The sequence below is a fragment of the Myotis daubentonii genome, chromosome 2 (genome assembly GCF_963259705.1).
Source record: "Myotis daubentonii chromosome 2, mMyoDau2.1, whole genome shotgun sequence".
Taxonomy (NCBI): Eukaryota; Metazoa; Chordata; class Mammalia; order Chiroptera; family Vespertilionidae; genus Myotis; species Myotis daubentonii.
Genome location: NC_081841.1, coordinates 163,008,993 through 163,025,152, shown reverse-complemented (window position 1 = coordinate 163,025,152; position 16,160 = coordinate 163,008,993).

Sequence of the window (16,160 nt, the reverse complement as noted above, 5' to 3'; positions counted from 1 at the left end):
AGTATAAAGTTGTAGCTTTCTGGCAAAGCTGCCCAAATGACATACCTATAATATCTGGCCTTCTCTTTGCTCCTTTCCTGTTATTGATCACTAGTCAATCACAATGGAATCAGGAGAATCAAGTATACTTACAATGGGGACATAGAGACAATGCTTACAGATCCATTTTTGTCAACCCTTTTGGCCTATAACCAAATTTAGGAATTCTTCTCAGTTCCCTGGTTTAACTTGGCTGGGGCCAGATTGAATAAACATTGATCGGTCTGCCCACACATGTGTACACTGTCTATGCTCCTTCCTTTATGGTTTTTCTGTTCCAGAGAGGAGTCCTGTGCCCTAATATAACCCCTACCCTTGCAATTCATACAAAGAGGTTGGTGGCTAAACGTGGCCTGCCCCTGGTTCTCACATTTCAAACAAGGACTTCGTCTTCAGAAAAGGAACATGAGGGGCTTTCCTTCAGATTTACTAAAATGGTCTTCCTACCATCTCTGCCATTTTTTTTTTTTTGTACAGATTGCTCTTGTTTGGCACAGTATAGAGATTTTAATGCGGCTGCTCTATGGTTATGAGTCTTCAGGGTAAGGGATCAGATTAAGAGGGGAGGGAAAAGGAAGGGAATCTGGTAAGTGCAGCACTGGCAGTATGAGCAGGAACTGGGTATGGGGTGGGCATGGAGTGGGCATGGATAGAGACCAGGAGAGGCCAGTGTCCAGAATGGGAAGGTAGAGAAGAGTTAGGAGGTCTCTAAGTTACAGACTTGCCTGTGCTTTACCTCACTGAGTATATGATATATATCCTGCATTCCAGAGACGGTGGTAAAGCAGAAATTGTACTCTAAGTAGCTGACTATGGGGGAAGGGGGTTAGCTTGTCACCTCTGGGCAGAAAACCGAGGGGGTATTTTGCCCCCCCAAAACTGAGTTGAATTTTGCCCCGCCCCCTCCCCCCAAAAAGTTGAAGTCCTAACCCTCAGTACCTCAAAATGTGAACTTATTTAGAAATAGAGATTTTAGAGCAGCCGTTGGCAAACTACGGCCCGTTTGAAATGAATAAAACTATTGAAATAAAAGACCGTACCCTTTTATGTAATGATGTTTACTTTGAATTTATATTAGTTCACACAAACACTCCATCCATGCTTTGGTTCCAGCCCTCCGGTCCAGTTTAAGAACCCATTGTGAGTCAAAAAGTTTGCCCACCCCTGTTTTAGAGAGTTAAGGTCATTAGGGTGGGCCCTGATCTAATACGATGCATATCCTGATAAAAAGGGGGGATTTGAGCGCAGGGACCAATGTGCTCAGAGGGAAGACTGTGTGAAGAGACACAGGGATGATGCCACTTGAAGATGGAGGCAGAGATGAGAATTATGCTGCTACAAATCAAGGAATGTCTGGGCCTACCAGAGCTGGCGAAGGCAAGAAAGGAGCCTTCCTCTCTGGGTTTCAGAAGAAGCATGGCCAAACTGACACCTTGATTTTGGACTTCTTGCCTATAGAACCGTGAGAGAATAAATGTTTGTTGTTGTAAGTCACCCAGTTTGAGGTACTTTGTTAGGGCAGCCCTAGAAACTAACCTCAGGGAAGAAGGTAATTACATCTGCTAAGACGTCCTATGTGCCAGGCACTAGGATAAGGGCATTCATAGTCAGTGCTTGTTTTCATCCTCTTGGGAGGTAGGCATTGTTATGGTAACTGAGGTTAAGGAACTGCTCAAGGACATTTAATTAGTAGGCAGCAGAGCCTGGGGTTTCAAACCAAAGCCAGTTCCTCTCACCACAACACAGCTCTCAATTCCCTGGGTGGTGGTAATGGAATTGATGGTGAACCTGGGAAGTTTTCAATTTGAGGTCACCATGGGAATTTGGTCTGAGATTTTACTTCTTAATAATTACAGTGCTCACTAGCCTCTCCTATGCGCATCTGAAATTGCCATCCTCTGCTCTGTTACACTGGATTGAAAAATCTCTATTCTGCCTCATTACAATTTTCCACATCTATTTTCACCCACCTCTCTGGGTTTTAATACCTCCTGAATCAGTTCCTAGCCTGGGGCAGGACACATATATATTTCAGGAAATGTCTAGGAAAAGGAAGTTTTGATTTGAGAAACACAGTGATGAAGTAGTATTATCACAGATCTAGTAGCTTTGTTATTCTTTGTACTAACACCTAAACTTTTGTTGTTAGGATAGTCTAACCTGGAATGGAAGAACATAGGGGCATCAGCCTCATTATCTTCATAAAAAATAATTTGCTTATTGCATTGAGCCTTGTTCCTTTCTGGAGATGGTTCGGAGCAAGTTAAACAGGCGTGGCCTTCACTTGTGTATGTATTTCAATTATTCAATAGGCTTTAAATTTCACAAATAGTTTAAAGTCGACTAAAGAAAGTAATTACACAATAAACTAATGCTATATGAATTTTAAAAATAATAAAAACAAGGGGTAAAAACTATTTTAGAGATATCAGGATAGGAAAATACAAAATGCTCACATGCTACGTGGATCTGATCAGAAGAGAGAAACCACAGTCATTTGAATATTGGAAAGGTTACTATAAAGAATTACTAAAGATGACAGGGCATTGAAGCCATAAGGGGTTGCTTGGGAAGAAGTAACGAGAACTCCACAGAATATCAGAAAAGCGGAGAAAACAAAGGAGCAGGCACTATAGTGAGGGCTGAGCTGGAGCAGGAAGGACCCCCTAGAGCTGAGGTCCAGGCCTCCTGGGGGAGGGCACAGCGGCAGCTGACTGGATAGCGGAGAAATCACTGAAATGCTGTGCTGTGAGAATTATCCAGAGATGCTCTGAAAAAATTAAAAATGTTTAGAACATATTCCTTCTGTAGAGAGCATGATTAAGCTCACAATATGAAATGGAGCCTCTGCAGCCAGCTTGCCTGGGCTTGAACCTGGGTCTGTCCCTTCCTTGCTGTGTGACCCTGGCTGAGGTACACAGGCTGCCCATCTGTAAAGTGGGGATAACGGCATTTACTTGATGCAGTTGCCATAAGGATTTGTGAACTCTTGGGATGTACCTAACACTTAACAGCACCAGCCAGATAAATATCAGACCAATGTTCCCAGATTAATGAGAGCTGCTGAGGGTGTTAGCTCTGTTCCTGCCAGCATGCGTGCTGGGGAAGAATCAACTGCTGACTTCTTCCTCCCTGGCTCCTCTAAGAAAGATGTCCTACTTGAGACAATGCACAAATGTCAGCATGTGGAGCAGGGCCATGCTAATAAGCAAGGGCATCCGTAGTCACTTAGGTAGATACACACTCTGTGGAGTAAATGTAGTCACATATCTTCATTGACTTGCCTGTGGTGTGCAAAGCCTTATGTGAGATTCTGTGTGAATTCCAAGAAGTCTAACAAAGCATCTAGGCCATCAAGGACTTCAGTGGTTAACTGGGGAGATAATGATATCATTGTAATAAACCCAGGTATTAATAACTGGGAAAGAGTAAAGGGAAGGCCACATTTTATAGACATTCATTTGCACACCTTTCCCAGGAAGCTGCAGTTTAACACTCCCCAGGAAGCCACCGGACTGGACAGAGGGAGAATAGACGTATGTCTACTAAGATCTGGGTGAAATAGGGAAGGCACTTGTCCGGTGGTCACAGCTGGGAACAGGTCATTGGCCAGAGTTGGTGTGGCCACTATAAGGGCAGGAAGATTTGAGATACTTAAGCTCCTAAACAAAGGAGTTCTCTCTCTTGCCTCTTGCACTCCTGGCTGTGGGACTCTCATGCTCCTGCATCTGCCCACATGGCCCAAAGCCATGTGGGCCCCACACAGTGGACTGATGGACTGCAACTAGCCTAGTGCCATACTGGACCCAGCTCACCATGGGACAGAAATTCTGGAGACTGGTTTTGCTTCTAGTTCTACTGAATTCCCAGCTGCACACTTTCCAGGATGGATTAAGGGAAACGGGACTTTTCGAGATATCAGTGGGGAAAGGGATCCTCAACTTCCACTGGTGGGTACTCCAGTTTCACCAATCACAATAAGACATATTTATGCATAAATAAATAAATAAATAAATAACAAAAGACACAAATAAGAGTTGGAGACAATGATAGAAGGTATGTCATGTGGTACATGATCATCTGATAAATGGATTATGAAGACAGTGGCTACCACTGTAGTTTGAAGCAGAGAACAATTTTTTCCTATTGGGGTTATGAAGGGCAGTAGATGTGGGATCAACGCTGTGTGTTTAAGGAGGTAGGATTTGGGTAGGCAGAGTGCATGGCCAATGGCCCTGCAGGAATGTGATATGAGCAACAATGCCCAATGTGAAAGCATGTGGTGGATCTGGAATGGGAAGCAGGATCCAGCCATTGGTTGTAGTAATGTAGAGAGTTTTGGAAGTTAAGTGGAGACATGCTAAAAAGGCAGATTGGGTCCTGTTATGAAAAACTGAATGGTACAGTTTGCTCTTTTCCCTGAAGGCAGGGAGGTATTTTTGTTACCATTGGGGATATTTGAGTCTACATATTTGGCCTCTCTTATTCTCTTGGCAAAGATAGCACCTAATTTCTAGGCAGCACAGCTTTATCTGAAGCATTGCTTTGGGCAGCAGAAGCGGTACAGCATTTTGGTGACAGCAGTGTCACCAGAAAGGGCTGTGCTCCATTCTTTTTGGCTGCCCAATATTTGTAAGTGGAACCTATGAATGTTGTGCCCATGATTGGAGAAATCCTCAACTAAGAACTACCAGTTAGGTACCCAGCATCCCTCCAGTTAGGACACAGGTGTGTGACTTAGACCCTACCAACTTTGAACTGGAGGCTGGTGAAGCCAACGATGGTGTGAGCGCCATTTGGACTGGTATAGTGGTAAGAGCACCCAGGTTTGGAGATTGTGAGGGAGAGGGCTGGGGTAGCCTGGTGTGCCCAGATTGGCAGTATTCGTTGTGTGGGCCTAGCTCTCTGTAACCACTGGACTGATTCAGTACGATTTGCGGAATTTTCTTGGCCGCTTAGCTCCCAAACTTACAGATGGCTTATCTAAAGATTGCGTGTGCTAATCTCCTTTAATAATACTTTATTCTGCCTAAACTATTAGGAAATGGTTTTGAATTACCTAAAAGTAAACTAACACAGCAAGGTGCTCAGGGGTTAGAGGGGGATAGACACTCTGAGTATCTTGTCATCACCGTAGGGAACACCCACACTTTTTAAACACCCCATGCCCTCGCTGTCCCCCTTTCCCTGACCTTCTGAACAATTTGTAGATCTAGGTGCCTTGACAAATAAATCCACTTAGGTGTTTCTAGACCTTTTGGTGCCTCGGGTCAGCTGTCTTGGCACCTTTATAGCGTGAGTGATCAGTGTCTCCACATTAATGTGTCATATTATTGGACACACTTGATGCACTGTATTGAACACATAGCATGTGGATCTCAAACTCTGAACTCAGGGCTCTTGATGATTTGGAACTTCTAGCGTGTAAAAGTAATCGAGTGAGTGGACAGATGTGCAGGAAGGAGGATCGAAATGGAGAGAACGACAAAGCATCTGCAGTCATTCGGTGCCTGAAGTAGAGTGGAAAGTGAGAAGGGTCTCATGATTAAGGTCTCATGTTGGGTTCTTGCCGCGTGACTCAGTTGGAGTGTTGACCTGTGCACCGGGGTTACAGATTTGATCCCTGGTCTGGGTGCTTATGGGGGGGACAACCGATTGGTCTTTCTCTATCACATCAATGTTTCTCTCTCTCTCTCTCTCTCTCTCTCTCTCTCTCTCTCTCTCTCTCTCTCCCCCCAATATCCTCAAGTGAGTGTTAAAAATAAAAAGGATCTCATGTGAGGTGGAAGCATGAGCAAAAGGAGATGAGAAGGAATTTGGTACCAAAGGTAGACCCAGGTGTGCCTCCTGCCCTGCTCCTTCCGGTATCCTCTTTGTTGTGAACACAGAACCCACGCTCCCAGCAAGGGGCCAGCCTATTATGAACCCTTGTGCCAAGGACTCAGCTTCTCACTCTGGTTTTCTTTGTCACTCCACTGTCCTGGCAGAAGTCTTTGAGGGAAAGAAATGCCATCTGGCTGCTTTTATCAAAACAAGTCTACTTTTATTTTTAAACAGAGAAATCTCAGTTAAGAGGGCCAAAGATCAGGGCCATCAGCTGGGGGGCTGAGAAGCTATGCATTCTGGGCTTTATGGCCTTTTGTGGGAATGGCTGCTCTGAGAGGGAGCTCCTTAGTGGAGTCTGAGAAATTGCCCTAAGCAGACTTTGGGAAGAAGACAATTAGAAACAGCCCTCTAACCAGCCCACCAGCCAAATGACTGGGCTGGCAGAAGTTGGCAGCCTACTGCCTTCATTAAGGATCTGGAGGCAGAGAGGTGGACATGAGGCCTAAGAATACATGCTTGCATGGAGTACTATCCTTATTTAGTTTTTTTCCCTATTAGGTATATGTTCTCAATGATCTAATTTTTGTTGTGCTAATATATGCATAAGATACAATTTACCATTTTAACTATTTTAGGTGTACACTTTGGTGGAATTAAGTACATTATTTACATTATTGTGCAAACATTTCCACCATCCATCACGAGAAATAAAACTCTGTGTCCATTAAACCCTATTTCCTCATTCTCCTCTCCTCCCAGCCTCTGATAACCATCATCCTTTCTATCTGACTACTCTAGTTACCACATGTAAGTGGAATTATACAGTATTTGTCCTTTCTGTGACTAATTTATTTCACTCAGCAAATGTCCTCAGGGTTCATTTATGTAGTAGCATGTGTCAGAATTGTTTTCCTTTTAATGACCAAAATATTCCATTTTCGGTATATACTACATTTGTTTATCTAGTCTTCTTTTAATAGACATTTCAGTTATTTTCACCTTTTTTTGTTATTATAAATAGTGCTGCTATGAACACAAGAGTTCGTTACTTTCATTACTTTCGGGTGTGTGCTTAGAAGTGGAGCTGCTGAAACACATGGTAATTTTATATTTAATTTTTTGAGTACCCACTGGTGGTCCCTAGTAATATTTTTAATACACCTTCTTATTAAGGAAAATTTAAAACTCAACAAAATGGAAAGAATAGGCTACTGAGTTTTTGTGTGCCCATTTGGTTCCAATGGTTGTTTAGGATGATTGTGTGGTGTGCGGTGTGGGTCAATGTATTAATTCAGCAAACCTTGATTGAGCAGTAGAGTGTCAAATGAAGAGTCAGACAGGATCCTAGCAGCTGAGGCAACCCTGGGTGGTGCCGATGAAAACGTGCAGCTCTAATCCATACTCTGGGAGCGTGGCTGAATGACAGCCCCGTTGCTGACCCTCTGGGCTACCATATGGCCTTTGCGCTGAGTGCACACTTTCGGTGGGCTGTTACCAGCATTGTGGGGGTGCTATTGCTGTCTGTGAGGTGCAAGACTCGTCCAACAGTGACTTTGACGTCAAGGACTTTCCATTACCCTGGCTGGGTCTTTCTGAGAACTGCGCCGTGATCTGAGGCTCTTCCTACCCAATTTTCCTTCCTTCTCCCTCCCTGTTCTCAGGAGCCAGATTTGCATCTCTCTCTGAAATCTCACCTCTCTAGCTCCCTCCCCTTGCTCTCCCACAGGTATTTCCCCAGTAACTCTCTCGCACACCCAATCCTGTCTGCTTCTTAGAGAACCTACGCCAACAAACTTGGGCCACAGTCTTGAGGCCTTTATTGCAAACATCCTGGGAAGCCCAAACTCATGAGTCAGATTCAGCTTCTTTTCCTCTATCTGGTCCTAAGCCATTTGGTCCCTAAACTTACCGTAAGTCCTTTGTATGTGTATCAGGCATTAAATTGTGAGACTTTTCACATCTCAGAAATGCAAACAGCCTGGGTGGTGTAGCTCAGTGGTTGAGCATCGACCCATGAAAGCAGGAGGTCCTGGTTCGATTCCTGGTCAGGGCATGTGCCCGGAATGCAGGTTCAAACCTGGTGGGGTGGGGAGTGGGCAGCTGATCAATGATTGTCTCTCATCATTGATGTTTCTATCTCTCTCTCCCTCTCCCTTCCTTTCTGAAATCAATAAAAAAATATTTTAAAAAAAATTTTTAAAGAAAGGCAAACAGTTTGAATTTCAAGATGACCCATCCCTGCCTTAAATCTCCTTCAGCCCACACCATCAGGAATGTCTCACTAGCCACCTTTCCTGCAAGCAGAAATCTTTCTTATGCTGTTTGACTGCCTTTCTCCATTCACCCAACTTATTTTTCACTGTTCACCCCAATCCTGAAATGTATGCGTACCCCTCATGCAGAGGATTTTGATCTCTTTTTCTCTTTCTCCTTACAGTCAGACTTGTTGGGACTCATCTTTCCTGCCAACATTTACCTATCTAGGTATTTCTTAAAGAAAGAAAACTTCCTATCTGAGTGGGCTTCTAATATCAGCTATTAGAATATGTGTTTCAAGCCCCATTACCAGATAGATAGATAGATAGCTAGATAGAAAAAATCAAAAGTGCAATAGGTGGTATGATAGAAATGCCTATTGGGTAGTGTGAGACACAAAGGAGGGCATGTTAGATTTCAACTGGAGGCGGGGAGTGGGTTATACTAGAAGCAGAAATCCCAGCTGGGATCCTACTTGTTGCAGTTGACTGGGGCAGAAAGTGGGGAGCCATGGGGTGGGCAGTAGGGGCTGGAGAAGAATGGAAGTGGAAGCACTAAGGAAGGCAGCAATATGAAAAATCATTGTAATCACGAGAGATGATGCTTGTGTAGTATTTATTATGTGCCAGACACCATTCTATTTTCCATATAACTCAATGAATCTGAACAACAGGAGGGGGGACTGGCCTCACTTTGCAGATGAGAATGAGGCACAGAGTGAGTGACCAAGCAGCTTGTCGGGGTTGCAGTGGGAGTAAAAGTCAAGGTTTGGCCTTAGGCTGGCTCCAGAGAGTGTGCCCTTCCCCACACATCTCCCCTGAAGCTCTAGGACCACGTGGCAGGACTGGTAACTGTTTGGATGTGGGTATTAGAGAGAAGGAATGGTCAGAGTTCCTCATCTTAGAAACTGGCCCACTAATCTTCCCATTTAACCTAAAATGCAGATATAATAACATTATTACTAATGCTTACTGTAATGTAAAAGAGAACATTCAATATTTGTTGAAAGCCAGCATCATTTATTTTAGCAGATGCTATCAATGACATGTGTTATTTATCTGTTTCACTACCATATACAGGGAAATGATGGGCATTTCTGTATTTAACCGTCATGTAGTTTTCAATGCCCCCATCCCATACAGCTCATAACTGACTCAACCTTCCCCCTCATGAATTGTATTGAAATGTCTTCACTAAAGGGTGTCATCTTTTCCTGCAATTAAAAACAGAATAAAGGTATCTGAGTCAAAACAGCTCATTCTTATTCTTTTCCAGTTCTCATCTCTCTGAGCTGTGGAATAAAATACCGAAAATGACAAGAGATGGTTGAAAGAGGAGTCTGTGGATTGATTTCTGTGTCCTATTTCTAAAGCAAACTAGAAAGTATTAAAGTAGATTTTCCTTTTCAGAAACAAGCTTCTTCGAAGATTGTAAGCTATTGACATACAATTACTTAAAGTGTACAATTATTTTAAAAGTAAAAGAAAATAGTTCCAATTTATAAATTTCCTAAGCTATTCCTTTAAAGTTTTATTCATTTTGCCTGGAAGTACTTAGGAAACCATGAATGAAATGAAAAGAAGCATCCTAAATGTAAGATGGGTTCAGAACAACAGCTATTGGTCCGAGATGTGTGATATATTGATTCAGTACACAACATAAACTATGTGTTTTCTTTATTTACAATCATGTAAGTCCGATTGCTTTAGAAGCTAAAGATAATTTCAGACTCTTGTCAAAAACCTGGCGGGAGCCGAAACCGGTTTGGCTCAGTGGATAGAGCGTCGGCCTGCAGACTGAAGGGTCCCGGGTTCGATTCCGGTCAAGGGCATGTACCTGGGTTGCGGGCATATCCCCAGTGGGAGATGTGCAGGAGGCGGCTGATCGATGTTTCTCTCTCATTGATGTTTCTGGCTCTCTGTCTCTCTCCCTTCCTCTCTGTAAAAAATCAATAAAATATATTTAAAAAAAAACCAAAAAAAAAAACCTGCCGGGAAAGTTTCATTTTAAAAGCCAGAGTCTGAGTGCCTTCTGGAAACAGTCCCATCTGGGTGTGAAGGTGTCTCCACGGTTCTTACCTTTATTATTTCTGGCCTGTTTCATACTCAGACCTCATCGATGGCTGTTGCTGTTCAGTGAGTGAGGCCCTGTAGCGTCAGTGTGCTTGGCAACGGCACACAGAGCCTTCTCCGAGAAGGCAGAGACGTGTAGCTGGCTGGCCAGGGGGACTGGGCTCTCTGCGCCGGCTTCCCTCACCGAGTGTTATGCTCAGTATGTTATCAGGGAAACCACTAGCCCACGCACTTGACATGAAGGTTTTGTTGACTTCTTTCTCCAGCCTGTCCATTTGGCTCTGAGCTTGGTGAATTATGACTGAGAGGGGTTGGTTCTCCGTTGTGCAGAACAGGTGCTGCTCCTGTTTGCTAAGAGGTGCTCTTCCTAAGGCACATGCCCCCTTCTGCCCTCACTCATGCCCTGGGAGAGAGGACATAGTAAACTCTTACTTGGTGCTACCAGAGAAAACCAGTTCTCAAAGACTCTGCTTTCCATGTTTACTGAATCCTCTACTGCAGCTCTTTGTGAAATCTCTATGGATAATTTTAGTGAAGTGTTCTGGATGCTTTTATAGGATAGAGTCTCAAGGCTCCCTCCCCCCCTTCCTCCTCCACTTCCTTCTCCTTTCTCCTCTCCTTCCCCTTTTTCTTCTTCATCTTCATTGTAGAGCTCAAACATTCATTAAGAACCTAATTCTGGGTAATATGGTTAATGATAAACAATCTAAATTTCTCTGTCTATGATTATAACCTACAGTAGACACTATAAGCTCTGGTATGGGCACAGGAAGTTGAAACCAACTTGATATAAGCCAGCATGGGGACCTCATTTGAAAAGTAGGTCCATGATAGGCATATCTGGAGGAGATATGTAGGTGTGAGAAGGTACCTCGAGGAACAGGAGGTAGATTGACTTTCTCTCAGTATTCCAGGGGACAGCGATAGTAAAGCTCACCTTTGCTGAGTCCTGGTGGTCAAGGAGAGTGGTGGGTGTGGGTGTACTGGGTTCCCTATGTGCTCAGCTTTAAGGAGAGGAGGGATGAGTTGATAGGTGTGCTTTGACCAGCTGCACCCGAGATGGGTGGAAAGATCCCAGGTTTGAGACTCAGGCCTGGACTTCAACTGTTACCTGTTCAAGCCCAGGTGACATCTGGAACAACAGAAATTCTTAACCTCAGTTTATTCATCTATAAAATGGGAAGAATGACATCTATTTTGCCTGATGTATTTGAGATCTCTGACATGTACCACAAAAAATGATTCCTGTTATCTGAGCACATAAGAAATTTAGTATTAACATCTGGAGGACCCACATGAAAAATTCTGGAGGCTTGGATTTCAGCATTTCCTAAGGATGGCATGGCCCTGGGTTAAAATATAGGTGTTTTTTTTTTTGTTTGTTTTTGTTTTTGTTGTTGTTGTTGTTGTTATAAGTAGATCCACAATCTAAAGAAGATGAAACTGTGCTTTTATTTTTAAAATCTCAAAACCCTGTTTTAAAATGAGTTAATGAGACGGTTTCTGTCACAGGCAGAAAAATCCATCTTGCTTCACACTAGCTTTTGAGCAATGCCTACGGAGGACGGAGCCCTCTGCAGCTGAGGGTTAGCTTACAGCCCTAGACACTCTATCTCTGCATATTCTCTGCTCTGCTGGACCACAGCTTCCCTTTGTAAGTTTCCACATGTTCCTGCTGTAGCTGCAGGCTGCCCTGGCTGCCAGAGAGAGAGGCCTGGACCCACAGGGCTCTTTCTGTGTGCCCAGGGAGAGGCTGAGTTCTGTTCTGCCCCAGGGCATTCAGACCTGGCACGTTGTGACTGGGGCATGCTCCCAAGCAGGTTACCAGATTCCTTGTGCAGAGTGTGGGCAGAACAGATGAAAGCGGCACGATCTCTGATTCAGAAAACCCATGGGCTAGATGTTCTCAAACTCACACTCCAAGATCCAATTTACTTCCTGTCTCTTCTCATCCTGTGCACAAGGAGACAGTGAGGAGTGGTAGATGGAGAGTCATCAGGAGACCTGAATTCTGGTCCTGGCTCTAGCCCTGTGTAATCTTGTGTTCCTACAAAGCAGTTTTTTTAATCAGTAAATGATGAATGTGGACAGAGGTCCCTCTACATTGAAATGCCTGGACCTTAAACTCTAAGGGTACTTAGAACCTCGGTCACATTCCCCTTCACATGCCCAGTGCACATGCCCAGGCCTCTGATTTTTGTTTCTGCTCCCCTGACTGCTCCACAGCCTGGCTGTTTGCCACCCACCTTCTGTGTGGGGCAGAGGGTGCTGAGAGCTTGTGCTCAGGAAGGAAGTGGGAGAAGTCAGAGCCTGCTGCAAACCCTTGGTTGCTTTGGGAGGGTGGGAGGATGGGCAGCAGAAAGTTTGCATTTATTTCTATTTGCCTGGTGGAAATTGAGACCAGGTTGCTGGGCGCTAGAGACCATCCAATGAACATTATTTCCAGAACAGGATTCAGGGTCTCCACTCCCTGAAAATTTCACTGCTCTGCTTCAGGATTTTCACATGAAACCTTTCAACACTGAGTGCTTAGCTAACGTTCAGCCCTGTTTCCCAGCCACTGGCCTTCCTGTCCAACTGGCTAGGCTGCCAAAAGTGGCTCATTGTGTTTTGGGGAAGCAGGTTTAATGAAGCCTATGTTCTCATTCTCACACTGGAACGACAAATCTCAGGCCTAAGATGGGGCGAAGAAGCTGAAATGAAAGCTGGGTCAACACATGGGCAATGGAGTAATGGGTTATGAGAGATATTATAAGAAAAATCTTATCAATGTGGCATCTTCATTATCTGGATATTCCAGATGAAACTTCAGAATCGCTTGCTTTCTTGAATATAGACAATGAGATTCTGTGACCCATAGCATTTCTCTGTCTGGTGCCCAGTGACATGCTCAATGAAGGTAAAAATGCAGAGTGTGGCCCGTAAAGTTTTTTTATGGTTTCTTAGGATTGTCTGCCATCCATAGCACTTAGCATGTGCGATGGCAGATGGAGCCGTATATTCCCCACGGGAGTGAGGACATGTGCAGAGATTTCTTTCTTACTCCAGTGCATCTCTTACCGAGACAGAGGAAGGAGGATGGGATTTGATCACTGTGTAGGACTAAATTCAGCCAGAGTTGCTCCTGTTAGAGAAGTGAACTCAGATGGTTCCTTTAATGAGGCAGGAAAGGGAAATTCCATTTTCTGCCTGAGTCCAATGCAGCCTGTCCGCAGGCTGAGGGGTCCGGATGCTGAGCCGACGACTGACGTGGATACTGGAGGAGCCGTGTCAGCATATCTGGAGGCTCAGCCTTAGCTTGGAAACAGATGCCACTAAAGCAGAATAGAATCCACTCTGAACAAGCTGCCACTGTAGCTCACATGGCCACCATCTGCCGTAGTAATATCCCCATTACGACATGCTCCCTGCCTCTTCTGGCTACCATCCTACATGAGTAGTCACACCTGACTTGGGGGACTGTAGGTTATAAATAGTGGCTTTAGCATCCAGCTCAAGACAGGAACAAAATTCTTCACTCTGGGATTGGTCCCAGCAAAGGGAGAAGTTGGTGGTTGCCCTCATGCGCTCTCCTCCTCCTTCTCCTTTCTCCCTCTCATCAGTTCTCTTTTCCCAATTTGTCGAGGCACCGGGAGAACTCTTGCCTTGGCAGCTGCATCTGATGGACGAGCTCAGAGCAATGAGTGTCTGCCTCCCAACGCAGTGGAGTATGCAGTTTGAAAGAGAGCCTCGGGAAGGAGCAGTCTTGTTCCAGAAGGATGGACTCTTGAATGGTGGCTTCGCAGGTGCCCAGCTTGCTTCTCCTGGGCCAGTGTAATACTTTTGCACAGGTGGCTTCTAGAGTGCTCATCCATGTTTCTATCTCTCTATCCTTCTCCCATCCTCTCCCTCTAAAAATGAATGAAAACATAAAAAAATAAAGCACTTCACATGCAATCAACAGGAAGCTCAAGAACCTTGCTGCAAAGAATGAGAAAGAATATGCCATCCAGGCATAGGCGGGAGTGAGGGTCAGGTGAGTGTGGGATGCGGGAAAATAAGACAGAGAGAGGCTAAGTTGGCACTGTCCATTCAAGCTCTCTCCTAGGAAGTTGGAGGGCCCCAATCTTCCCCGACTTGATGCATTGCCTCCTAGAGGCAGATGTCTTCCTGGTGTGGTGATGAATGAACCGAAAGTCGTATACTAGCAGAATGGCCAAAGTAGCTCCGAGGCCAGATTCACTAAGTGTTTTCAGTCTGTGTTTCCACATTGTATTCATAATCAGAGAGGTTGGGCTGGCCCAAAGGACATACATGAATATCCCGAATACTGCATGACTCCATGTATGTGATGGATATGTTGGCTTTCTTGTTTATCCCTCAATCTCCCATGAGCTTAGAGTCCTCACGATCTGCATTCATTCATGTGTGTGGACAACATGAACTATCGTTACGTACGAAGGAGACAACTTGGCCTTGCCCAGGGAAGAAAGCCCTGGAACTAATGTAACTTTACGGGGTCATATCACCTTAAACCTGGCAGCCCTCCTGGTGACACTTCGAACCTGACCACATCTTCTTTCAATGTTCTTTGGATGTAACCGGGGCAATTATTTATATGCAGTGTAATTGAACTACATTTCCTCCAGGTACATCCAAGCTTAATGTCAACCTATTTTTCTTATCTTAGCCCTTGCTCTGCCTTCTCCTCGCAAGTCCTGTTTTCCATTTCAAAGGCAGTTTATGAGTCTTCTCCTTGTTGAAACAATCTCCAGGAAGTGAAATTATTACCTTATCACCTGCTAGCCCTTCTTGTGTGTGATACAGTCTTGTCTTGGATGGAACAAAGTGCTTTATTACTCTATTTTCTAAGACATTAATCATTTCAGGGTGTGTTTTCAATAAGTCCATTCAATAATAAAAGTATTTGTCTTTATGTAATATATTTTTCTTTATGTAATATGCATATAAAAATATTTGTTTTAATAATACTATTTTACTTTATCAATAATAGGGGAGGTTCTCTTATACCATCTGTTGTGTTTTCAGAAGCATAATTGCCCCATGAAATACTCCTGTGAAAAAACAGTGTAGGAAAGCATATAGCCTGCATGGGACACCTCAGAAAGAAGGTACATTTTAATGAATTCATTTCTGTAATAAACAAGAATGTATAATGGTTCAAAGAGAATAAAAGTTCATTTTTCCTTCATGTAATATCCTACAGCAGTGATGGCGAACCTATGACACACGTGTCAGAGGTGACACGCAAACTCATTTTTTTGGTTGATTTTTCTTTGTTAAATGGCATTTAAATATATAAAATAAATATCAAAAATATAAATCTTTGTTTTGCTATGGCTGCAAATATCAAAAAATTTCTATATGTGACACGGCACCAGAATTAAGTTAGGGTTTTTCAAAATGCTGACACGCCAAGCTCAAAAGGTTCGCCATCACTGTCCTAAAGGGTATTTTTTGACTGCCGGCTCCTACTCAGAGACCCAGGCTCCTTCTATCTTGTGGCTCTGTCATCCTCTTCATACAGCCTCCGAAGTGTTTTCTGCATCAGGCTAGTGGACAGGGGAAGAGCACCGATCACTCTGCTTGGGAGTTTCATAAGCCAGACCTGTGAGTGGTGCACAGCCCTCACAATCCACTTGTCAGAAGCCAGTCTTGTGGCTATTCCTAACTACAAAGGAGCTGGGAAGCGTGATCCAACTGTGTGCCCAGGAAAGAAGAGGAAAGTGGTTGCCAGCCTCTGCAAGCTCAACACCAATAGGCATAACTAACTCAGTAGCACAGGGTGTCCTGTGAAATGGTACATATTATTTTGGTCAGAGCATCAGTGTAGTGGCTTGGAAGTTCTGGCTGGAGTATTTCATGCAGAAAAGTAGGGAGGAGATTTCTGAAGGAGAGAGAAGTAAAGGTGAGGTTGGGAGAGAGAGATTCTGGATTGTGGTCCTAATTCAATGACTGGTCTCCTTA